Genomic DNA, 27,216 nt, shown 5'->3' on the forward strand with positions numbered 1-27,216 from the left:
ATTAGGCACGGTAGGGCATCAGACATGTCAGAGCTTCACTAGTGGTGTAAATACATTCCACGTGGATTCATTGCATGCATAGTCGCCTTTTAATGAATATCACGCAAATCGTCATGGTGATAGGTACGTATGGTTTGTCCAGCATGTCCTAGGTGTGCCTATAAATATATATTTTTTTTAAATAATAAAAAACAGTGGCCGGCCCTGGGGATTGGGGTCAAAAAAATATAATTAGGAGACAGGCCCTGGGGGATGGGGTCATCAGGGCCAATAAATTAGAATAAGAAGGGGAACCACACAGCCCCCCTTCTTAAAAAATTAAAATAAATAAAAGACTGGCATCGTGCCGGAGGCCATGCCCCCTCCGTGCAGCACTCTGCAAATGCGCCCCCAACAGGCATCTCCAGTATGCGCCAGGGAGCTGCGCTGCAGACAGGTGTTCTGAGGCCAAGTCCCTTTTTACACCTCTCTGCAACGCAGCTCTGTGGCGCTTACTGGAGGTACCTAGTGGTCTAGTTTGACCCTAGGGACCCTTAGGATTCAAGGGGACTTAATCTCGCAACTTAGAACAGCCACAGGGCGCGTTTACACAGTGGTGAAGGGAGGGGACGGGGCCTGAGGTGACGTGTGCAAACACGCACTATGGCACGTTTTAAATTGGGGATATAATTTCCCTTCAAGACTGAGGGCCCCTGGGGGCTAACTAGCCCACCAAGTGCTTCCAGTAAGCGCCACTGAGCTGCATTGCAGAGAGGTGGTCCAGGCCGTGCCACTTTTTACACCTCTCTGCAACGCAGCTCTGTGGCACTTACTGGAGGTACCTAGTGGGCTAGTTGGACCCTAGGGACCCTCAGGATTCAAATGATCTTAATCTCCCAACTAAAAACGGACACAGGGCGTGTTTACACAGTGGTGAAGGGAGGGGACGGGGCCTGAGTTAACGTGTGCAAAAACGCCCTGTGGCCTGTTTTAAGAGTTAGTTTTAATCCCCATGCCCTATTATATACTAGGGGCTTACAGAGGAGGTCATGCTAATCACAGGGGGACCCCAATGCATAATGTTCCCTAGTGTATGTAGTTGTTTTCACTGTATTCTAAGTGTCTTTTAACATAGCACTGGCTCTAGGACTGGTTAGTCAGACTCAGTATCCGTCTGAAAAAGTTGAGGGTACAGGATGATTTTGCAACAAGGCTCCTTTCTGCTCTTCTTTTTGTTCTTTCTGCACGTTATCCTTCTTCCTGCACTTATCTTCGTATTTGAGGACTTCTGTTGCTTCTTTCTGCACTTCTTTTGTTTCTTTATGTGCATTTTTTCTTCTTTCTTCACATGTCCTATCTCTGTAGGCATAGTTAGAAATTAGCATTTAAAAAACCTTTGAAATTCACAGTAAAAAACATAGGTTTCAGGCACGTTATAGTTAGGAATTAGCATTTAAAAAACCTCAGAAATTCACTGAAAAAAACATAGGTTTCAGGGGTGTTATAGTTAGCTGGACTTTTCACTTGTACAAAACCATTGAAATTCCCCCGTTATAGTTAGTTCAGCTAACTATAACTCGCGCGCCCGCAATGCACTGCTGATAATGTCACATATTACATCACTCATGACATGGTCAGTGACATCACTCATGACATCACTGATGACATCTCAAATGACATCACTGATGACATCACTGATGACATCATCCTTGTGATAGAGTGGCAGACCTCCTCTCACCCTAATATAACCTTTGATACACACATTCAAAAATAGAGACTATGGACATACCAATACCAGTTACAACAACCTCTTCAGTAATTCTAAGATCCACATACACATCCACTCATTCACCAACAGTCCTATACAGTCACTCATACATGTACTCACTCATCATATGTACTCATACACCCATACATCCTGTTACACAATGCCACTCATCCATAGAGTTACTCACACACATAGTCACTCATGCTAATAAAGAATCAAACATACATTTACTTGCATATACAGTTATACACACACCACCACACTTACTTCTACGGAAACTTACACATACTTAGTCTTTTAAACAATCACTTATAGAAACACATACTTATTCATACAGGAACTCTTTCAATCTCTCACTCTCACATATACTCACATATATACACCAATAGTCACATATACTAGTTTAAAACATATGTAGTTACTCATAAAGACACTATTGAGACAGTCATTCACTCACTAACACACCCATACACACACTCATCCACCCATACAGTCCTGCACACATGCTGTGTTCAACACATACAAACAGTGTGTCACTCATTCATGCACCTATGCACTACGTAATACCCCCCACCGAACCATGCAGACACTCAGACTGATACTCAAAAAACCAACTAATAACCTATATAGACACCCATGTAGCTACTCACCAACCCATGCAGCCACTTATACACAAAGTGAGAGACTGATACAGATATTTACATATTTAAACATTACTCACTAAGCCATGCATTCACTATGATACACTTAATCAGTCAGTTACACAATCAATTTTTCAAAAACAAATCATCCATTTAGACACTTATATACCCATTTATTCTTCCATCGACCTTGAGATATACATATATAAAACATATTTAATTTTCAGAAAAACACACATTCACTGGATGATGTAATCAGTGATGTCATCAGTGATGTCATTTGAGATGTCATCACTGATGTCTCTGACCATGTCATGAGTGATGTAATATGTGACGTCATCAGCAGTGCATTGCGGGCGCGCGAGTTATAGTTAGCTGAACTAACTATAACGGGGGAATTTCAATGGTTTTGTACAAGTGAAAAGTCCAGCTAACTATAACACCCCTGAAACCTATGGTTTTTTCAGTGAATATATATATGTATATATTTGTGTATATATGGAGTTGAGCAGCCTTAACTCAAGTATATGGTTACCCTGGCATCTGCTGCCTAATATCCTTGAAATGATAGTGCACTCCATGATGCCTGGAATTTTGGTGTCTTAGATCTATAATCTGCCAACTGCCATCTGTGCATGTGCCTAGATTCTAGGCCATTCACCATTTATTCATCCCATTCTTTCAGGTTCAGAAAGATGCTCTATGTGTTGGCCTCAGAGGCAGCTGTGCTTCAGTGAATGACGCAAACTATCCTGGATGGATTATCAAATGTTTAATGCGCATATTGATTTCTAGATGCAATGCTTAAAAACATAACAGTACCCTAACATGGAACAGGAAAATAAGTTTAAATGACAAATCTGTATATGGTCAGTAGTCTTTCTTGGGCATAGTCTTTTCAAGGATGGTGTGAGGCCGAAAGTTTAATCTGTCAAAGAAGAACCCTTGTCAAAAACATAATGAAGAGCTCAAATCCTTCTTGGATTTATCAGAATACTATTCTAAATGTTTCAGAAATGTTACCAGTGTTGTGGAGCCTTTGACAGCTCTCCTCAAGAAAGGGGCACAGTTCCATTTATCAGACAGCTGCCAGGAAGCTTTCGAGAAAGTCAAGTCACAAATCTGCAAAGCACCTACCTTTGGTAAGTTTGACGCAAGTAGATACACCATTCTCATGACTGATGTGAATAATAAAGGTCTAGGAGCAACCCTTCCCCTCGTCTCAGAGAGAACTATCCAATCTTCTAACATTTAGGAAAGAATTAAAATCCTACATGTTCAGGAATCCGCTTCATTAGACATATTAGCTGTTTTGCCTCTGTCATCACTATCAGAAAGGTATAATGGCACCAGCACAAAGATACCTCAGTGAAATTGCGCGCTATATAAAATGTAATAATATAACCCTAACACAGGTGCTGGGAAGGTAGGAATGGATAATTGCATTTGCCTCGCAGGCTTCACACACACAGAAAATGACTAATCTGTGGTGGAGTGAGATTCACTGAGATGTTTCTGAACCATATGCCATTTCAAGTTCAACATTTGGGAAATTCCCTTTTTTGTTCATATGCCCACAAACCCTTAATTTTAGCCTTCACCACAGAAGGGACTGAACAGTTTGCTCCTTGGCTTAGAGTGTTTCTATTTCAGGGTGGAAAATTTACCAGAGCTCCGCAAATGAGCAGCTAACTACCTATCTCACATGCCTGTCAGTGTTCCTTATGAGCTTGACAATGGCAACATAGAAGCCAATTGTCCAACAGGGTATCAATGGAGGAGAATGAGAGACAAGTGACTGCTCATAAAGTGACTAACATTCCAGTTTTGGCATGTAAGCCATGAATGAAATGTGGAAGGAGGGAACTTGTTCTGAGGTACCCCAGAATCCCTAAGTAAGAAAATCATGAACTTGACTCATGAAGGTCACCTATGGAAGAACCTTACAAACATAGATTCAGGTTGTTATATTGGTGACCATTTAGGGAGCCTCATGTAGGGAAGAGGATTAAACCTAGCATAGCTCTTGCTGCGCCTGACAAAGTAAATGCAACCCACAAACCTCTTCTTTCACCTTGTCAGTTCCATGGTAGCCCTGGGGCAAGGTTGCTTTAGATATTTTTGGACCTGAGAGTGGGACTCAAATTGAAGGAAATTATGTTATAGTATAGAGAGAATATCACTCATAATAGAGGGTGACTAACATTACGACCCAAATCCCGATGAATATACTCCGAAACTTCTTGAGAGAAGTCTTTGCAGAGGAAGGTATTCCTGAAGAACTCATCTCCGACATTTAGGTCCAGCCGACACTGGACAGTATGAAGGCTTTCCACTGAGAAGTGTCTATTAAACATCTTCAGACAGCCTTGTATTGTCTGATGGCAAATGGCCTTGACAAATGTAAGAATAGGATGATAGAGGAGTGTCTGCAATTAGCCCTGATGAATTGAATTGAAGTGGAGAAGTGTGGCTCAATGATTAGAGCGGCAGACCCTGATGCAGAGGTCTAGCCCGGGACCAGGGTTCAATTCCCCTCCTCAGCGGGTCTTGGGCTCAAAAAATTCCACGGACTTGATAATTCTCGCCTCGGTGCCTATTCCAATCATGGAGTCCCACTCTGCAACTCTGGGCAATAGCTTGCTTAATCTCCACAACGGCCCCCACAACGCTAAAGATGCCTGGCCTCCATCTTGGGGGTGCCCAGGAGTGGACGCCGCACAGGGAAAGCCAGGATGGGTTCCACAGCGGTATTCGTACAAGTGCCTTGAGACCCTTGCGGGTGAGTAGTGCGCTATACAAGTATCAATTTACATTATATTACATTACATTTACAATTCCAGGGAAAAAAGCCTTGCTAGATTTGATTTGGATTTACCATAACACTCCTAATTCTGTTACAGAGGTGTCCACTTCCCTTTCCCTAAAAAGGAAGAAGCACTGGGACAAACCTTATGCCAGCACTGTTGAAAAGTCAAAGAAGTGAAGTGATTGATAGTACATAAATAGAAGAGAGAGTGAAGGAAAATCATTATAACTATGCCATTCATTACAATATGTTGAAGTGAATGAAGATCCCTCGATGGACAAATTAGTACTTAGGGGCATATTTACAAGGAAATGCGTTGCAGGGATTGATTGTTTATGTGCATGAAAGTGTCCCTTCCTGCAAATAAACAATCAATAGAGGCGATTTGTTACTTCTATGTGTGCAGCATTTTGCAGCACACATTGAAGTAGCAAATCGCCACTATTTAATGATTGTTTATGTGCAGGAATGAACACCTTCCTGTACATAAATAATCATTTATGGCGTTTTGCTCAGAATGCAGCACACATAGACAAAAGCAAAAATGAGGAGAAATAAAAGTATTTCTCCTCGTTATGCCATTCTAAAGCCTGCTATTGCATGGCATTAATGTTTGGCCCTGTCTCCGTGCAAATCTGGGGGAGCATCAAAAAGCAATGTGAGATAAAACACCCTGTGGCATTAAGTGACAAAAAGTGGCTTAACACCACTTTGTGAAAATGATGCAGGGCATTGAGCCACCCGAACGTCAAACAAAAGTGACTTTTCTATGGTGCAATCCCCTTGTAAATATGCCCTCTAGTATTATCAAAACAATGGTGTTGTACAATGGTACGCCATCCACATTTTCGAACCTTTTGAAGATTATTGAAGTGAAGAAAAATGTGGTGTGGTTGAATAGTATTCAAACCTCCGGTAGCACCTATGAGTCCAACACCCATTGTGCAGCTCCGGCCGCAGATCTGGGTGCCAATGCTGTTAGTAGTAGTAGTGTTTTGTCTTGAACCCTTTAATTTTATGTCTTGATTTTTGCCTAATTATGATTTGGATGGAGTTCTTATTGATGTTTCATTCTATTTTTATGTGTTGTCGTTTTGAAAATAAAAACACAACACTTTGCAGGAATTTGTCCAAATGTTGCTAGATGTTGTTTATCTCTTGCCTGCAAGTTTAGGACTTCTTTAATGGTAACTTCTAAGTCTCATGTGTGTTCTTTCTGTACAGAATGATGAACGATCACGTTCCTTGGTTTTCATTTAAGGGGTCTCCTGGATGCTAATTTCCTGCCAGCAACCTCTGTACCTGCCTTCTAGAGCCAGTGTCACTTTCACCGTCTTCTTTACCTTCTTGTTTCCGTGTGAATTGACGGTCAGATATTCGAGTATTGGCCTGATGGACCGAAAAAGAAAGGTCAGAGAAAATGCGAAAGTATGAAATTGGGATATTCCAGAGTTGATAGGCATGGGGTTCTTCGGTCTTCTCAAACACTTCCCCTAATGTTCGTAATATATATCACATTAAGCGAATATTCCTTCTCGTTTTTTGTCCTTTCTAAAATAAATACAAACAGAAATACAAGTCCTTCAAAATCAAGATTTCTAAATATTACTTTAAATACTTCAAAATGACCCCCCATCCCCCAAGAGTACAGTGATTGACTTTGCAGGATATATTGTGGTGCATACATCCTGTATCCTGCCAAATCCTATTTCCATCCAGTGGTGCAGTCCTTGTCTTAATGTCAAAGATGTCGCTGACATGGATCCATATGTCATTGTTCAGCAGGAACATCACTGACTTTCAGCATTATGACTACTTACTGTTTGCTTTTTCCCTAGCCATCACAAAACGTCCATTAATGTATTGAGGGCTCTTTACGGTGCAGATAAGCAGGTCCCTATGCACAGTCACTGGTCACTGACACTAAATGCAATAAACACAATTAATCTTCACGTAGCTCCCGTGGAACAGCAAGTGAACCGTCAGGCAGCACTCATCACAAGCTGACTCGACTATGGAAACGCACTGTACTCCAGAATCCCCAAACAACTCCTGCCAGTCTTCGGACCATCCAAAATGCCATCGCAATACTCATACTCAACCTCTCTTACCACACACACATCTCACCTCACTGCATCCACATCTCACCTCACCTCACCTCCGGGAGCGCCACTGGCCCCCCCATTCACAAACGCAGCCTCCCACGCACTCGCACACACACCCCGTATATACAAATGCAGAGCAGGAGGTTGCTTATTCTCTTACATAGGACCCAAAATATAGAAGGGCCTCCCACCACACACCAGAGCGTCCTCCTCGCTACCTGGGTTTCAGAAGAAGGGAAAGAACTGGCTCTTCGAGCCATGCAGCGTGCCTGCTCAAGTTCCAGAATACTCTCCCAGGTGATGAGAGCGCTATGAAACTCAACATAACATAACATAAATGTGTTGTTATGCTTGCCACATTTGTGATGACGGAGCATTGGCATGATGTGAATACGTTTCATGATGTGGCATATTAGGAAGTCGCTTCTATAATCAACAACAAAATAGCCCCATCATGAAATCCTGCTAAATTTGAGCCTACGACGTTTATCTGGTATTCAATGTCTTTGAAATGAAATCTTAAGTCTCATTTAAGTGTGTTATTGTTTGAGGAAAATGCCAGGCCTGTGTGCTAATCTTCAATAGAAGCTTCCCAGCATGTATACCAGAGATGTGGCTTAATTATGTTTTGCCAAGGACAGATCAAAAGACATTCCTCAGTCGTTTTCAACATCCACTATTGTTTGTTAATCCATTGGACGATGACCAAAGAGAAACTCACACCGTGAGGGCAAATACTTGTCATACACATGGCCCATCCCTACCTTCTTCTGTCTGTAATGAAGCCTAGACAAGTAGCTCCAGTCTGTGTAGTTCTCAAAGGGCACCAACACACACGTGGCAAGGTGCCGCGCTTATTCCAATTCACAGTTGTTTTTGCATTAACATTTTCAAGGCTTTCTGGATTAAACACAGGGGATATTAACTTCGTATCTCACATGGTTCTAGTAAGCAGCACATTTATAGAATTCTATTTAGTTTATAATAATTGAACGCGAATACAAAACAGTTTCAGAGGACATATTGTGCTTTGTGTGAGAACTCAAGGAATGTAGGTCACATATCGTTCATGTGGGTGTACTTGTGGAAAAGCTCTTTCTTTCTGCACATTGCAATAATTCTCCCTTGTACAAGATCCTTCCTCGCCCTTGTGTCCTCCCAGAGACCTTTGTGTTTTTGAGGGAGTGGCATTTAGCTTTACCAATAATAAACATAACAATTAAAATGGTACTACATGAGTTGGGTGTGAAGTGTCCTGTCACTTTCCTGCCTTAGGAAAAATAATTCATCCTTTTGCAGTACACTATTGCACATTGATTCAAGGGTGGAACACCACTACACTTTTATGGCTCACTAGGGCTGAATAAAGAATTTGATTGATTGATTAGATGGAGGTATTCTGAGACAGCTACTAGGGCTGTTACAGTATTGTGTTCTGCCCTAAAACCAGATTTGGTATTGAACAGAAAGTCATTTGACTCTAAGTGGTGCCCAAGTTGCTTATTGGCAACATTTTCCAAACTTTTCAACAGCAGAGGCAAGAGGCAAATAGGTCAGTAATTACTTAGAATGCTGGGTTCAGCTGTCAGCTTTTTGAGCAATAGAACTGCTGAAGCCTTTTTCCAGGTAATCAGAACAGTGGCTTTTATGAAGGCAGAAATGATCAGATTAGCTGATGGTGGGACACAGGTTGTTTGTGATAAGATGTTAGTTGTGAGAAGGACATGAGGTGGAAAAGTGCATGACTCTCTTTGGATTCTAAACACACAGATTAGTACATCCTGACAGTATACATTGCACTCTGGGGCTTGTATAGTCAAACTGCAGTTATAAACCAAAGGCATGCGCCTTTTAGGATAGAGCACGTGACCATCACCTTCGTGAATCCGCATAGTAATTAAAACAATTTCATGGTCATTTACGAACCTAGAAAGATTACCTTTCATACTGTCAGAGGCTTTTGTCTGTAGATAAGGGAGAAAGCATAGGGTGTCTAGTTATTCAAGTGTTGAGGTTCAGCTCTACAAATCTTAACACATACATACATTTGCTACATCAAGATTGTGCTAGGGCTCGGGGGGGCTGTCAGACATGCAGAAGTGATTTTAATTACTTGCTAGGTGTATCTATTGCTTCATTTGTGAAATTGTAAATAAAAGTGTAGATAAGTAAAGCAACTATTTATATATCTCCTGATATGTATCAATATGGCTTCCAGTTACAGTAGTCAAGGACTGGGAATAGTTGAGGTCAAGGCCTGCTGCACAGGGAGCTACAACTGTACAGTGGAGTATTTAACCAGGGTAAAAGCCCATATCAGGTTGGTGCTTTGTTGTGGTACTTAAGCACGAAGGGAGAGGAGGAGCAAGACTTTGTCATCGCAGACTTAAAAGTGTGAGAGTAGACTATTTCTCCTTGGTGAGTATCAATATCAGAGTTGATGCCAGGTTGCAATAGACAAGGACGTGGGGTGTATGGCAGTAATACATAATGGGTGAGAAAGTAGGTGGTTGCAATGGATTAGGTCTCATAGGCAAGTGCCCATATTACATTTACACAAGTCAGCAATAGGTCAGTGAGGTCTGGAGTCCCATAACATCTAGGCCTGTCATTTTCATATATGCCAGTTTTATGGGCAAGAGCAATCTGTGTCTTTTGTAATCTGTGCGTTGTATTGGTATATGTTTTAAAGTGGTCCATATGGCAGCCTTGCTGGGTTGAGATAGTGTCCTATATGTTGTATGCATTTTGATGATATTTCTATGGGGCCCTTATGGTGACGATATTGGCTGCAGTAGTGATGTCGAATGCTTCAAAGAATTTACAATATTATGCTGCAGTGCTTCAATCTTTTCTAAAGTAAATAGTCACAAAGAAGCTAGCAGAGAAATACATCTTGATACACTATATTCGTTTTTACAAGATGATATAGGTATATCCTAAAACAATATATTAGTTTTGTGTAGCATGTACAAGATTTCTAGTATGTGGAAAAAGTATATGACATGTTTGATTGTCATTTTCTCTGTAGCAATAGGCCATGTTTTCTTGATGAGGTAATGGAAAACATTCAAAGGTCTGGATTACTGGTCATTGATTTTGTCACTGTACAATATTTTGGGACAGTGGAATTGGAGGTGCAGTACTGTCTAAATCTTTAGGAGTTATAGGAACTAGTAGGAAAAGCAATGGAAGTAATGTGGTGTTTGTCAATGAGCCTTGTCCTTCAGCTAGGAGGGAAAGTGGAAGAACAAACTAGTTGCTCTGTGGCAAGTTGATTAGTACTTCATTTGCTACTCACTACTGTGAGAAGTTCGCAAAATGCTGTTTGTTTATCTAATTTATTCCTGAAAAAAGTATGCTTTTTACATCCATGTTCAGACCGTTTTGGATTGTCTGTGAGTGTAAGATCCATTCACTGGACTGCATTGTTGTCTATTTCAGCTGTGTATCCCACACTGAAGCCTTTTAATGTCACAGTTCCTATTGTATGAGTTGTATTCTTCCACGGCTAACTCGACTGGACACTTTTTAGGTGTGGCATAAACCAATTACCACTGAGATTCCCGGCAACAAGGTAGAGAAGCTTAAATGTGTACACAAAGAATACAGTGAGTTACAACAAAAGACACGTCAGTTTTTCATTATAAAATTTATTTAAGGCTTGCAATGGCAGTAGTAAGGATTCTGTATATATAGATGTGGGTCATGTGAGGATGAAGGCAGATCACCCACCTACCTACAATTTGTACTCTTCTAGGAGTAATGTGTAAAGGTTGCTATTCCACTGACAGCCAACCGTTGAGCCCACAAGTGATTGGTTTTTATAAGTGTGATTGTAATCGGCAAATGATTTTAGTTTTGTTTTGTATGCCTATACCTTGCCCAACAGTGTGTAATCTTCAGCTGTCACAGTGATCCTGTCATAATATAATCCTGTTGCAGAGTGTGTTATAAAAGAATACTTTGAGGAATGGAAATGTAAAATTGTATTTGGAATTGACGTAATTACTTTAAACACAGAAGCTATGATTAATCTTGAGGAGTGTTGAAGGGCATATGTGAGATACTAGAGCTGGCAGAATCAGACTTTGACAGAACTGACCTTCAGTCCTCTATACATTTAGGAAAGGTCCCCAGTCAATTGCCTAGATGTGCACAGTTAAATGAATTCCTTTGGAATTATTTTATTTAGAGAGCTTGTTTATGTTTTGCCTTAGGCTTCACTTTAGTTTATCTTGAACTCACATACCCATTTTACACAGGACTGATATTTGGGTTACCTATGAGGCATCCACCATTCAATGGGGTTATAATGTCCTCTCGGTTCATGTAGGAGTCCTCTCAAACGCCGGCCTACCTATGTTTCTTTCCCATGGGCAGCACTGGCCTTCTGGCTCAAATCAGAGGAAAATGTCTTGTGGGCTGATGGTGGCATGGCGACTATTAATGAAGTCACCTATCACTAGTCACAAAGGTGTTTGTGTTATTCACTAGAATGTGTCAACATTCATTGTTAATTCCCTAGAATATCCGTGGCAACCAACTGTCTGTGTGCCAGTGTTCGGACAAACAGTGAACTAAAAACACACAGAAAAATCATGTGCCTTTTTTGGCCCAGGAAGTGTATTCAAGTAAGAAGTTGTAGTGCGTTGGTGTTGTAGGTTTGTATTACTTAGAATACCTTACGTCATTCTTCTATCATTTAGATTCCTAACTGTGTAATTTAAATCCTTGAAGGAGTGTTTGACTGGACGTTTTCCTTTCTGCTCCCTTACCAATATTGGAATAAACTTTCATTATTCAACCTACCCGTTGTGGAATCATTGACACTACAAAGTTGGTGATGAGCTGGTGAGGAGCAGGTAGTGGCTGACATTTCTCTTAAGGAAAGGTGCGCGGGACGTGACGAGGCTACACTTTTGACCTCAATGTGACAGCCATATTCAATTGAGCATGTGTCTGTTGTGCATACCGGAGGAAATTCACTTCACGGTGAATCTGGACCTCTGTTACAGAGGGACATCATTTTAGTATTTTCAGAAGCTGATATTTAGATTCACACAGTGAGGATATAATTTTACATTTTAATGGTGGGGTGAAGCACGGAAGGTGAACTAATTCAGTGTTCACTGGTGAAGTAAGGACACTGAACAATTCCACGTTACATTAAATATGAATCGCCAAACTTTTTCTGTGTCTTCCACAAGCTTTTTGACCTCTGGATTGCAACCTATGTTACATTGGAATGAATGGAACGAGTATTTTTTTAAATTAAATTGATACTGTGGATGCGGATGAAATAATTTCACCTGAACTCAAAAAACTAATTTTATTACACTCCCTTAGGTCCCCCATTGTTAAAAACCTTTAATCAATTGCATAAATGTGTTGAGGAAAGTGGGCAATTGTAGAACTTGGACAGCGCAGCTATTGAGAACTTGGATAAGTATTTTGCTCTAAAGATTTGCATAGGTATCACACATTAGAAGCTGTTTCAATAACTTAAATGTGAATCCTTTGATGAGTATGTCAGTGAGTTGGAGTAATTAGCTATGGATTGTGCATTTGGTGTGTTGCAGCACGCCTTAATTTGTGATCAAGTAGTTACACATGCATGTAATCCAGCCATTCAAGAATGTTTGTGGGTGATGAAGAAGCATGTTTAAATGATGTACTAGCCATTCTTCACAAAGCAAAAACATCTAGCAGGTGTGCATGTGTCTTGAAGCCAGGGGCTAAAGATTCTGATATTATGTCTAAAATAAAAGGTAATACTAAGTCCGAGAAGGAGGGTCATAGTTCAAAATCATTTAAGATATTTAAGGAACTTCCTGGGTGTTATAGATGTGGCACTCTAGACTATTTGGGGTTTGCCGATTACTGTCTGTCCAGGAAGTTTAAGTGTAGGGGCTGCTGAATTGTTGGCCTTTATGCTAAGGTGTCTAGAAAGAAATCCAAGAAGATCATGTCTGTAAGCAGTCATGAGCTTAATGCAGATAATTCTACAGGGAGTCAGGAGGAGGCTGCTGAGTACGATGCAAAACTAAAAGAAAAACTCATTTTAAATGTTAAGGATGGATGTTTGTTAGTTGATAACAAACCAGAATGTTTGATGAACATTGGTGGGATGAATCTTAAAATGTTTGCAGATTCTGGGCCTCCCTGTACTATTATTAATGAAGTTGTTTGGAGGAGCAATATTGTAGGTAGGACCAAGGTTATTTTCCACAGATATATAACTTGAGGGGTACGGCGGAGAGAAGATTGATATGATTGGATTCTATTGGTGCAAATTTGCATTTAAGAACCAACATATATATGGCAAATTGTATGTTGCCAAGAATGGTCAATTTGTTTTAGGTTGGCGTGATCAGAAAAGTTTACACATTATTTTAGATCCAAACAGCAAAGAGCAAGTACTTGTGGTAGATGAGTGTGTAAAAGTGCTTGAAAGGATGCTAAAGAAACTTTCCACTGATTTTAGTAAGCAAATAGGTAATTTGTGTGGTTTTGAGCATAAACGTAAACTTAAAGAAGGTGCTGTACCCAAAATACACAAGGTCAGGAACATTCCCATTTCGTTGGAGAAAGGAAGTGATGAATGAATTGTCCGATGATAGTAAAGAGTTTACTGAATTTATCACACCACAGGGCTGTTATCAATTTAAATTTTATGACATTTCAATTGACATCTGCAGCAGCAGTTTTTCAGTGTTTAATGCATCAACTTTTTGAAAAAATGGAATGTGTGAAATTATTCCAAGATGACATACTTGTTTTTGGGAAAGATAAAGCAGAACATGATCAAATATTAGAGGAAGTGTTAGGCATTTTGGAGTCACATGAATTGACAATTTAATGTTCTTAATGTTCATTTGCTGAGAATAGGGTTACATATACAGGACATGTGAGAAATTGGGTTGTTGGTTGTCTGAGGTGTGAGCCCTGGTCCAGCAACTGCCACAATCCCTTGCTGGGTGAACCACATTAAATCACTAAATTAACATGTGCTTAACCCTGGGAAGTTTGGCACAAAAAGCAGTCAGGTTTAACTTGGAGGCAATATATAAAGCGTTTAAGCAGCATTCCAACAGAAATAAAGTGAAAGCACAACTCAAGGAAAATCCCTAACCAATTTAGGCAAATACAGTACATTTTACTAAATTATTTGACACCAAAACAAAAAAAAACAAAGTAATGAATTTTTAAAGAAATCTGGTCATGCTAGACCAAGTCAAAGTCGAAAGTCAAGGCTGTACTCAATGGAGCGCGGTTTAGATACAAGAAGTGGATTGGGCCCAATCAGAGCTGACCTTCGGAAGTAGACACATTTTGAGAGGAAAATATCTTAGAAGGTAGAAGTTCAGTGGGGTGAGGCTGTAGGAGTAGCCGAGGAGGAAGTGTCATCATTGGACGGCCGTGGAGCAAAGCACTGTGAAGATTTCTACCTTCAGACTTAGTTGTTGAAATGAAAGTCAAAATGATCCAGCGGTACGAAGCAGAAGGCTGTAACCGAAAACAGGTCAGATACCCCTTTGGGGAAGGACCGCTGTAACAGATTTTCTGCTGCGGAGAAGGACATACTGGGAGAAGCCCCAAAGTCAATACGACCTGTGCCTCGGGTGGATGGGAGAGTAGGGTGGTCCCGGTCTCCTACTGAATCTCAGAGCATTTTGTGGCAAATTTTGCCAAAGTCCTCAGTTTTGGAAAATGGCTATCTGGGCACCTATAGCACCCCAACCAAGGTTCCAGGAGTGAATGAAGACCTCTTGGGGATTTAGGACTTACTCAGGCTGTATCCAGGTGTGGGCTAAAAATGGTGGGAGTTTGTTTTGACCCCGTAGCTCTGAAAAGGGGGTCAGCAAACTAGCCCTTGGAGGCATTCTGGTAGTCCTGGGTGCAGGTGTAGATGCGGGGCCCAATAGCAGGGTTGGCCTTCAAGTGTTCAAGGCAGCTCCAGGCAGAAAAGCAGTCCTTCCAGGTACAGCAGCAGGCTTGCCGAGTGCACAGCAGGTCACAGCAGAAGGCAGTCCTCTGAGAGTCCTTTCACAGGTCCAGTAGTAAACTGAAAAATTGATCTAGAGTACCCTTATACTGGAAGGTGGGAGAAGTGTCTAGAAAGGTTCTTTCTAGATACTTCTCCCATCCACTTGGTTCATTTTTGGAATTTCCTGATCCCATGCCCTGGCTTCAAGAAGGTTGCAGTGACAATACAGGATAGTTAGGCCTAGTGTGAGGAGACAGGCACAGCCTATTCAGGTGCAGTGGGCTGTGCTCAGCTACATCCTGCCAGTTGATGACCTATTGAGGCTCAGCGAATCCCACTATTGTGTGACTGTCTGGGAGAAATTCACAAAGTCTGTCACCTACACCCAGTCAGGTAACCCAAGAAAAGCTGCAGGCACAAAGGGCTAAGGGCAGGAAAATGTCAGCTTTCTAAACTTGCCATTTTCAAACATTGTAATGAAAGATCTGACTTTACCATTAAAGAGGGTTTATTGTTACAATTCCATAGGTTCCACACATGACATATCTACCTTTTCTTAATTAGGAATTATAGCTTATTAAATGTAATAAGGAATCCCCAATATTATCCTGTGGGAGGGGTAGGACTCACAGTAATGAAAAACAAATTTGGGAGTTTTTCACTACCAGGACATGTAAAACTTAAAAGTAAATGTCCAACCCTTTAATAACACAGTACCCTGCCCTATGGGATAACTAGGACCTACATTAGGGGATGACCTATATGTAATAAAAGGGGAGTTTAAGGTTTGGAAAGTGGGTTTAAATGCCAAGTCGACATGTCAGTGCAACACTGCATTAAGGCTGCAATGGCGGTCCTGGGACATGTGTTTTAAAGGTACTTAAGTTGATGGTACAAGAAGTGCTCACTTTAGCACTGGTTAGCAGTGGAAAAGTGCATAGAGTGCTAAGGCTAATAAAAGCAAATTCAGCAAAAAGAGGAGGAGAAAAGGTAAAATGCTTGGGGGTGACCCTACAGAGAGGGCCAGGTCCAACAGGACAAATAATAGATGGAATTAATCAGCCTTGGTGGAGGCTTTACAGATTACACCAATTCCCAGTGGTGTTACACATTCGGCTAGGACACATAGACAAAGCGCGACTAACGTGCTTGCTAAGGAAAGAGCGGCATCAGAACGACCATGCGAACTCACCAGGGTGGTTTCGCTGTTCTTTAAACTGCGCGAAGCATGGAATTACATGTGAAGGGAAGTATACATGGGAGTCAAGATTACAATTCCCATGATTCCGCTGCTTCCTTTTGAACCAGGAAGAGGAAGCTCTTTGAGGTTTGGAAGTTCAACCAGGAAGTATTTAAATGGTTTCAGACATCCAGGCGGGGCAGATTATTCCAGTTACGAGGCCGGTCGAAGCGCTGCAGAAATTTGTTGGGATCTTTTCCCAGTATTGTATAGGTGATTGCACCATTTTCTGATTCTTTTTGGGCTTTTGCCGTGTTAGTGTTTTAAGTCACTCCTTGAACTTTGCTTTGGTCAACAAGTGGGTGTCTGGAGTGTTTTGTTTTTCCAGCGTGGTGAATGTCCCATTCTATAGGTGCGCTTGGAGACAGCGCGGTACAATGAGAACTTGCTGTTTTTGGGATTATTGGATCACACTATTTGGTTCTAAAATATATACTGACTTTTGCTTCGGGGATAAGAGTTCCTCTATATATGGATATTTTTGGATTCTAAGGATACAATGAGCATTGCTGAGTTTCAGTGCAAATAATTCTATGAGACATTTCTTGAGTCGCATTATTCAAACTACCATTACTTGACATTCACAGACTATCCTAGGGGTATGACGAAATACCCAATCATCTTATACCTCTACAAATACGGCTCCAAAGCCTAAGAGGTGGTAGTACACTTTTTGTTAACCTGCATTTATTCTTTGCCATTTATTAACATGGTTCAACGTGAGTCCTGTCAAGTTAAGGTTCACTCCCTGTGATGCAAGGCATTATTAAGTGTCAGGTGGGTACATCAAATAACATTTCAAAAGAGAGATTCCTAAAGAGGGAAGAGAGATTAGTCATTGAAGAATGGACATCTGTTACTAATATTGTTTTTCTTTGTTGTTACAGTTAAATGTGGTATCCTTTCCAGGTTATAAGCCACTCGTTATTGAATAGTGAGCATTGTTACATAAAACATATACTAATATGTATCTACATGAAGATAGACTCAGTTTCAAGTGTTGACACAAATGCTTTCTTATTGTTTACAGGTACATTAAGGCGTTCATGACATCTTATGCACAGGTGGATAAAACTACACATATTGATAGTGTGTTGTTTATATTTCAGTTCTCCTCCCCCCCTGTTCCATCCCTTTCCTTCCCACACTTGATCAGCTTAAAATTCTGGTTTATTATGGCATGCAGAATTGAGGCTATCAAGAGGTGGAACTATTGAGCATCGGACCGACCCGGAGGACGAACCCACATAGTTACAAGTAGTAAAGATGAGGTGTGATCCATTATTGGGCTTGCAGAATTTAGTTCCAAATATATTCTGAATTTTGCAGCCAAAACATATAACATTAGACAATTGTTGAAGAATAAGTGTTAATTTGAATGGAATGCAGAGAGTGATAGGGATTTTCATGTGAAGGAGTGTATAGTGCAAGCAACTTAACTTAATTGATCACAACTGTATAGGAAGTAGGAGCCGTTTTAACTCAAGTAAAATAGGATGGGAGCGAAAGTGTAATTGTGAATGTGTCAAGATCTTTGTGTCCTATGGAAGAAAGATATTCAGTTATAGAAAAATGAAACTCTTACTTGTGTGTGACCATTTCAGGGCATTAATATGGAAAGAATTTTTCACACAAAGATGCGATCAAAACATCCAGTAAAATTCTTCCCTCAGAAGGAACATTTAATGCTTCAGCTAGAATAGTCAGGCTCTCTGTAAGATTACAAGACTATAAATATAAGATTGTATATGTGCCAGGTAAAAAGAAAGATAGAGTTTATTTTCTTTCATAAATGCCTAAGCAACTGGAAGTGTGTGAAGATTAGGTTTGGAATGATATCCAAGTTGCATAATTACAAGATACTAGCAGTTCTTGTATTAAGAAGGTTGTGTGGGAACTTAAATGTAAAAAATACACTCTGATATTATAGGTGTTGTTATGTATCTCCGGAAGGGATGGCCAAGCAGATTTGCACTAGATGCAAAATAAAAACCCTTCTGGGAAGTAAGATCAGAACTCTGTGTGCAAGGGAACAATATTTGGAGAGGCAGAAAAGTTATTCCCCAAAAACTTTTGTTTAGGGTGATTGCTGAGCTGTGCCACGAGCATCATTTTAGAACTGTAAGAATGAAATAAACTGTAAAAACTTTGTTTTGGTAGCAGGCCATGGATATTGAAATAGAGAGATACATATGTGAGTGTTCCATTTATGAAAATGCTGGCGTCCTTAATAACATTGAAATCTCCTATAGGCGTGTTTCCCTCACAAAGTCACCTTGGGAATCTGTGGCTATTGATGTAATGGGTCCAATCGGAGAGACACACACATTTGTTATTGTTGTAATGGATATGTTTTCAAGTTGGCCTGCTACCAAAGTTCTACAAAGAGTGGAAACAGATGTTGTTTTAGTTTTCTTGGATCAAGTTCTTTAATGGAAGGTGTTCCAAGTAATTTGATAAGTGGTACTGGGGTGCAGTTTATGTCCCATTAGGTGAAGGAGTACTTTAACAGACTAGGTATAAAACACAAAACCTTTTTTATATATAATCCAAACAGTAATAGTATGGTTGAGAACTTCAAATGAGTGATCAAGAACATCATTCAATTGCCTTTTGCCTTTTGAAAGTTGTGGTGACTAGGAAGTACAACTGGAGAAAACTGTTTAGCCATATAGTGTGTCCATTTGTGATGCTACGAGGTATTCTCCAATTGTGGTGATGCAAGGTAGGAATCCTAGAACTAAATATTATCCGGGGTTGTTATTTGGGTCCAGCATGGTGCATTGGCCGTAGGAGGCAATTCATGATGGAGTGGAATCAACATAGGGAAAAGGGGAAAACTGGTATTATACTAAACATGGAATGAAGGATTGCCATATTAGAGTGGGTCAGTGGGTTCAAGTCAAGAAACCAGGTGAAGTTCTGAAAGGTGTAACTCAATGTTGTGAACCCATGGAAGTTGTTGAGAAATTAACCAATGCTGTGCATGTGACAAATGGAAAAGTATTAAACTTTAAAAGAATTGGGCAATTTTCTGCACTTAGCACGTCTAAGTCTCAATATGCCCATTGCTTTTGCAATGATGGGTGGGATGTTGAGGATAGTTGTGGAATGTCCGACACACTGATGAACGATATTCCTGGATGTTCAAATGTAGATAATGCTAACAGACTCAATGATGTTTTGTCTATGTCCACAGCTTCTGATAATATGGGTGTCTCAAGAAATGGAGATTTTACCAATACTGAGACAACTTCCAATGAGGATTGGTCTTCTAGGATTCCTGGCAATGTTCTGCTTGAATGTGACAAGGGTATTTGGAACGACAATAAATATTCCAAACGGAATCTAAGCAGAAAAAAGAGAACCACCTATTTGGTTAAAGGATTATATTTCTGAAAACTTTCATTTGTAATCCAATATTCTGTGTTTTATGCATTTTTTCGTTTTTTCATCATTTTATTCTTGTTAGGGAAGGGAGAAGTTATATATGCTTAGTGTGTTTAGTATTATATTTTTGGAGTGTTTTGTTAATTGTTTTTTTTGTAAAGAAAGGGGGATGTGTTATAGGTTTGTATTACTTTGAATGTCTTGGGTCATTCTGATGTCATTTAGATTCTTAAGTGTGTAATATGGAATATTGAGGGGGAGTTGAGGAGCATTTGATCTTAGTGGATGTTTATCCGTCTGCTCCCTTACTTGTATTGAAATAAACCTTCATCATTCAACCTATGCGTTGTTGCCCCATCAACATTACAGGTGGTTCATTTAATTTATAACAATGGAAACCTTATGTGCATAATCAGTCAAAATGGAAAAAACCCACAAAATATACATACACACAACCATGTACATACTAGTACTCAATCACTCATTTATACACTCTCCTCTCTCAAACTCAGTCATATAGACACACACCATCGATGTCACACACAGACACACCATCAGGACTTCTCATACAAATTGTTGAAATGAAAATTCACTTGTATGGTGATAGATGTGTACCCTGTCCAAGCTGTGGTGATAGTGGGATGTTTGGTAATGGTTTTTGGTCATAAGAAAACATGGATCATGCCTGTGTTCTATAACCTAGACCTGTCTTATGGACTGAGGTCTTCCATTACCTGAAGGGGCACACAAAGCGCTGCTCTCAAATGGTGGAAGGCTACTGCCTTCACAGAGAGTTAAATAGCATGAGCGCAGTGGTGGCAGCATACTGTGTTTTAGTTTAGTGATTATTAGAGTGAACAGGCCTCTTTACCTGTGTAATAGGAGTGGTGCCTCCTGTCCCACTGCTGTGTGCTAAACTCACCCTTGGCCTGCATTGGATTGTGTGCTACGCTGGGATGTATGTGTGCCTGTGGGAAGGTACGGTGGCCCAGGAAATAGTTTGCATGGTTAAGTGTACTCCTGGGGATATATGTGGGCCTGTGAGCTGGTACCACATGTAGGAGATAGCTGGTAGTGTTCAATGAGAGCGACCCTTGACCTTGCCTGGTAGGTCGCTTCCCCCCGCTGCAGCTCCGCCTGCACCCCCGCTGACGACTACTGCCGCCGCTGAAGTTGAGACCCTCCACCACCCGCAGGCTTCCACCTGCGCCTCATCCTTGGTGGCCAGTGGTGGCCTTAGGTTCGTATCCGCTCTGTTGTGCCTTTAACTCTGTCTGCCCGCTCCTCTTCTGTGCCCCTGCCCCCCGCTCGCCGTTTTGCTTCTGTGCCCCTTTTTAATTCTGTACCCCGTTTGCTGACTGCTGTGTCCCCTTTTTAATTCTGTACCCCGTTTGCTGACTGCTGTGCCCCCTCTTGATTCTGTGCCCCTTTCGCTGACTTCTGTTCCCTCTTGATCCTTGCCTGTCTCCTTCCCGCGGTCGCTCTGCTCCGCTTCCCTGCCCCTGTCCCCGCTGCTGCTTCCCCTGCGGCCGCGCCCCCTCCACGCCCATTCGCTGCCCCTGACACACACCTCCCGCCTCCGAGCTCCTCCTCCCTCCCCACCTCACCATATATGGCGGCCGCAGATTGGCCGCTTCGCTGGCGCGCCGAAGGCACGCCTAAGGCAAGCCCATCTGCACCCGTCCGAGCCAGGACCGCGCCCAGTGCCAGAACCCCTGCCCCCCGCACCAGCCACGAAGACCACCTCCGCTACAACGCCAACACCCTCGTCGCTCTCAACCCAGGAAGGACCCACACCTGCTGCAAGGCCGCCCCGAAGCGCACCCACGGTCCCTTCAACTGCCGGAACTGCAGCTTCTCCTGCCTCAAAGGTGGCGAGACACCCACCACGATGGAACCCAACCAGCTCAGATGCATCCTGATCACGCAAACACGCCAGCGAGCTCTGGGACCTACTCAACACCGCATCCCCGGACGTCGCCTTCCTGACCGAGACCTGGATGAACGAAGCCTCCTCGCCAGACATCGCCATAGCCATCCCCGACAGGTACAAGATCACTGGCAGAGACTGCACCAACGGGGCCGGAGGAGGAATCGCCATTGTCCACAAAAACACCATCAGGGTCTCAACAAACACCAACGACACCCTCAGCATCGCCGAACACATGCACTTCCAGATCCACACGGACCCCAAGACCACCCTAAGAGGCACCCTCGTCTACAGACCGCCAGGACCCCGGCCTCAATTCTGTGACTCGATCGCCGACCTCATCAGCACGCACGCGCTGACCTCCACCGACTACATCCTCCTCGGAGACCTGAACTATCATCTGGAGAACAACAACGACAACAACTCCTCCACCCTGATCACCAACCTCGCCAACCTCGGACTAAAACAGCTTGTCACGACGCTGACCCACATCGCCGGTCACACACTTAATGCCATCTTCTCCTCAAGCCCCCACGTCACCTTCAGCCACCCCTCCGAACTCACCTGAACAGACCACCACTGCATCCACTTCTCCTTCCGAAAACCCCTCACACACCACCGCACCCTACAGATCCCCCGCTGCTGCTAGGACTTCCACTGAGAGTCAAGTGCTGAATGGTTACTTGACCCAGTTGCTTTGAGACCTTAGCAGGCTAAGCCCCAGGACATCAGGAGTAAAAGGTCTCAACCACTACGGTTGGGCCCAGTAACTCTTGCTTGCCCCATGGCCATCTGAAAGGAGTTCTGACACAAATGAAAACACACAGACACTCTCACATGATTTCTCTGTTCCCCTTCATTCTCTGTCTCTTTCTCTCTCCCACTCTTCTCACTTTATCTCTCTCTCACACACACTAACACACATGCATGTACACCCACATAGACACAACTAAAACACACATGCACACACACAAATGTACTCAAACTCTCATAACTAAAGAAATGCCATTTCAATGGGCCACATCACTGAACTGCAAACCATCTGCCACAGCAAGTTAGTGAACAGCATCTGACATATTTGAAAACCTATGACAAGTATGTTTATGTAAATCCAGGCATCATGAGAGTGGTTTGTGGCACTGGAGTTCAGGACAAAAAGCTTTGCTGTCAGAAATACTGATCTTTATTTGCAGCACAGTTAGAGCAATATTATAACCCTGCTCAGTTATAAGGATCTCCCCTCTGTAAACGTGTCATACTGTTCCAACAGGTGCATTCAGTCCACCAACCTCCACCACCCAGTTCTAGTCCAAAAACAGAATCTTCTAAAAAAACAAACGTCCAGTGTATTGGGTGCGGTAGTGACCCATGGTGTTTCTGTGCAGTGGCAACGGAAATCAAGGCACCAACACTCAATGACTACAGTATACAAGTCGCACAAGTGCATGCTGGCAGAGAAAATCAGTTAGTGCTGCAATAGGATGCTTTTGATGCAAAAGTGTAGGATTTATCTTCCCTTTGAAATAATGTGGGGCACAGTCATGGAGACTCCTTCACCCACCTGCTACACTCAATTTCAAGTGCGGATTGGTCTAAAAAATCTAAGCATTAAAGTATAAAGACTACCAAACTTCTCACCTTAATGTAGGTTTGGCAAGTAGAGTTCCATGATAAATGGGAGTCAAGTAGCATTATCAAATTTGGTAGGCCTGGTTGCATTTTTACTTATAAGCCAGAACTATTGACTTTGCCAATGCCTGTTCTATTTTGCATTCAGCATTACTTGAGTGTGCATGTGGTTCATTGCTCTTACCCCCGATTGTTCCTGCTCCCTCTTGTGTGCTCTCTTTTTCTCCACACCCTCCACTCTCGTTCCCCAATGCTTTCTGTCCGGCTCCTTGGTTTATGTATTTATTTGTATTCTTTTCACAAGGGTTTTATAGCTGCACAAAACTACTGGGGTGCTCCTTCCTGTTTTTGCACTTATCTGTACTTAGTTTTACATTTTTGCTTTTAATTACCATTCTAACATGGCTGTCCACCATGTTACAACAGTAAATAACAAGCATTGGAAATGCAATAGGTCAGGTAAGTGTTCTATTTAGAGCTATTGGTGTTTTAAATGTTAATGTATATGTGTAAAAAAACAGTTAATGAAAAAAGAAAGTGTAATTCTTGTTCAAAATAATCCCAAAATCAAATGAAGATTGTTGTAAAAAACGACCGTGGTAGACAACTTACTTTGCATATGTTTTTTTATTGATTTTTGTTTAAACGTATTTGTTTTGATTAGGAAGTACATACGGTAGGCATTTTGTATATGTACATTGTTTTAAAAGTTTAAATATTTATTGTACATTTTTTAACATAGTTTAAATTTCTCTAATAATTTCTGTTATATACCCATTACAAAAAATTACTTCACATGTAAAAGGTATATGAGCCATTAATTCATCTGCTAAATCTTCTGTTTCTGGACTTATGAAGAACCAATCTTTTAGTAGTTCATTAATTATGTCCATGGATTGATAGTTGTCATTTTTGTATACTTGCACTGTTAAAATACAAAATTGTTTCTGGTGGTACTTCAACCACACCACCGAACTCCTCTGGACCGACCACCGCTGCATCCACTTCACCTTCCAGAAACCCGCCACACACTACCGTACCCAACAGATCCCCTGCCGCTGCTGGAGCAAAATCACTGAAGATCAACTAAATGCAAACCTCGCTCTCAGCCCACCCACCGTACCCTCCAACACCAACGACGCTGACCACAGCCTCAGACGCTGGATTGAGGACTGTGCCAACACCCTTGCCCCGCTGAAGAAACCCCCCTACAGAGACACCAGCAAGAGGGCCAGCTGGTTCACCCCAGAACTCCTAGCCTCCAAGCAAGCTTGCCGGAAGCTAGAGAAGAAACAGCACAGTGAACAGACCCTAGACAGCCACGCAGCACACAAGGACGCCATCCGCAACCACCACCACCTCATCAGGGCTGTCAAGAGGACCTCCTTCAAAGACCGCCTCGACAACAATGCACATGACAGCAAGGAGCTCTTCAACATCGTGAAGGAACTCTCCAACCCCAGCTCCAACACCAATGACATCCCGCAGTCGCAAGTCCTGTGCGACTCTCTCGCCACTTTCTTCCACTGCAAGATAGCAGACATCCACAACAGCTTCAAAACCCAGACAGCCCCAACAGACAGCAACCCAACAGACTCTCCTCACATCATCGACCACGACCCCCTGCTAGCCTGGGCCAGCGTGAGCATCGATGACACCATCAAGACCATGAGCACAATCCACTCCGGCTCTCCGTCAGACCCATTCCCACACTACTTCTTCAACAAAGCAAGCAGCTCCTTCGCACCCCACCAGCGCAACGTCATCAACCTCTCTCTCTCGAGACCGCGACCTTCGCCGAGATCTGGGAACACGCCGAGATCAGCGCCCTACTCAAAAAACCCAAGGCAGACCCAAGAGACCTCAAGAACTTCTGGCCCATCTCTCTGCTTCCGTTCCCGGCCAAGGTCATCGAGAAGATCGTCAACAGACAGCAAACCCGATACCTCGAAGAAAACAGAATCCTGGACCCTTCCCAGTCAGTGTTCCACAGCAACCACAGCACCGAGACCGCCCTCATCGCCGCCACTGACGACTTCAGGACCCTGCTGGACAACGATGAGACCGCAGCACTCATCCTCTTAGACCTCTCCGCCGCCTTCGACACCGTCTGCCACCGCACACTACGCGCACGCCTTCATGCCACAGGGATCCGAGATAAGGCTCTGGAATGGACCACATCCTTCCTCTCAGGCAGAACCCAGAGCGTCCGCCTCCCCCAATCCGATCCGAAGCATCTGAGATCATCTGCGGCATACCCCAGGGGTCCTCCCTCAGCCCAACACTGTTCAACATCTACATGACCCAACTTGCACACGTCGCCCGACAGCATGACCTCAACATAATCTCCTTTGCCGACGACACTCAACTGATTCTCTCCCTCACCAAGGACCCCATCACCACCAAAGCCAACCTCCACGAAGGAATGAAGGCCATTGCCGACTGGATGAAGATCAGCCGCCTGAAACTGAACTCAGACAAGACGGAGGTCCTCATCCTCGGCTCCAACCCTTCAGCCTGGTGGCCGATGGCACTGGGGACAGCCCCGACACCCACAGACCACGCACGCAACCTGGGAATCATCCTCGACTCAACGCTCTCAATGACCAAGCAAGTCAATGCCGTCTCCTCCTCCTGCTTCAACACCCTCCGCATGCTCCACAAGATCTACAAATGGATCCCAACAGATACAAGAAAGACAGTCACCCAGGCCCTCTTCAGCAGCAGACTCGACTACGGAAACGCCCTCTATGCGGGAGCCCCGACCAAGCTCATCAAACGACTACAACGCATCCAAAATGCTTCGGCATGACTGATCCTCGACGCCACAGCCACATCACCCCCACCTGAGAAACCTGCATTGGCTCCCCGTCAACAAGAAGATATCCTTCAAGCTCCTCATCCATGCACAAAAGGCACTCCACAAGACCTCAACAGACGTCTCTCCTTCTACATCTCCAACCGCCAGCTATGCTCCGCCGACCTCTTACTAGCCACCGTCCCGCGCATCCGAAGAACTACCACCGGCGGGAGAGCCTTCGCCCACCTCACCGCCAAAACATGGAACACCCTCCCACTGAGTCTTCGACAGACCCAAGACCTGCTGACCTTCAGGAGAACACTCAAGACCTGGCTGTTTGATCAGTAGCGCCCCCCCATCCCAGCGCCTTGAGACCCTCGCGGGTATGTAGTGCGCTTTACAAATGACTGATTGATTGGTGCCTTTGTAACCTGTGAAAAACCGAATATGAAAATATGAGTTTTATAATCGAAAAGTAGGACATTTCTGAAAACATAAATATGGTTGTTAATACATTTTTACAGCAGATTATTTTTAAGTTAAATAGTATTGCATTTGTATTATTTATATTAGGCTTTGTGTGATAAGGTTTAGGGCAACAAATTAAAGTTAGAAGATTGAAGAGGTTGTTAAAAGATGAATCTTTTTTGATGGAAACATAAAAGAAAATCTAGTAAGATTGGGCCAAAAAAAACGTGATTTAGAAAATTCCTATAGTAGTTAAAATAATGTGAATAGCACCTATTTTGCCATTGAAATAATGGCCCTGTTGTCTGCAAGGTAACTGCACTTGTGTTTGCTTGTTTAGGAATAAAATATAGCAGTAATAGGTGTTTTGCGTGTTTATTGGATTTCTTTGTGCTGGTGTTATAGCATGTGCTGCAGTATAGAAATAATGACTTTAGTATTTTTTAGATTTGTTTATTTATGATGGC

At 42.6% G+C, this 27,216-nt stretch overlaps 1 long non-coding RNA gene across 1 annotated transcript in view; it reads left to right on the forward strand.

Moving 5' to 3' along the window:
* LOC146829159 (uncharacterized) overlaps positions 1-20,177 on the forward strand; it is a 233,445-nt gene extending 213,268 nt beyond the window's left edge. The window contains exons 2-3 of the long non-coding RNA XR_014961922.1: positions 3,403-3,530; positions 19,732-20,177. This is a non-coding gene — a long non-coding RNA (uncharacterized LOC146829159). The remainder of the gene's footprint in view (positions 1-3,402; positions 3,531-19,731) is intronic.
* The last annotated feature ends 7,039 nt before the right edge of the window (positions 20,178-27,216 follow it).

Source organism: Triturus cristatus, chromosome 5_2 (genome assembly GCF_964204655.1).
Source record: "Triturus cristatus chromosome 5_2, aTriCri1.1, whole genome shotgun sequence".
Classification (NCBI taxonomy): Eukaryota; Metazoa; Chordata; class Amphibia; order Caudata; family Salamandridae; genus Triturus; species Triturus cristatus.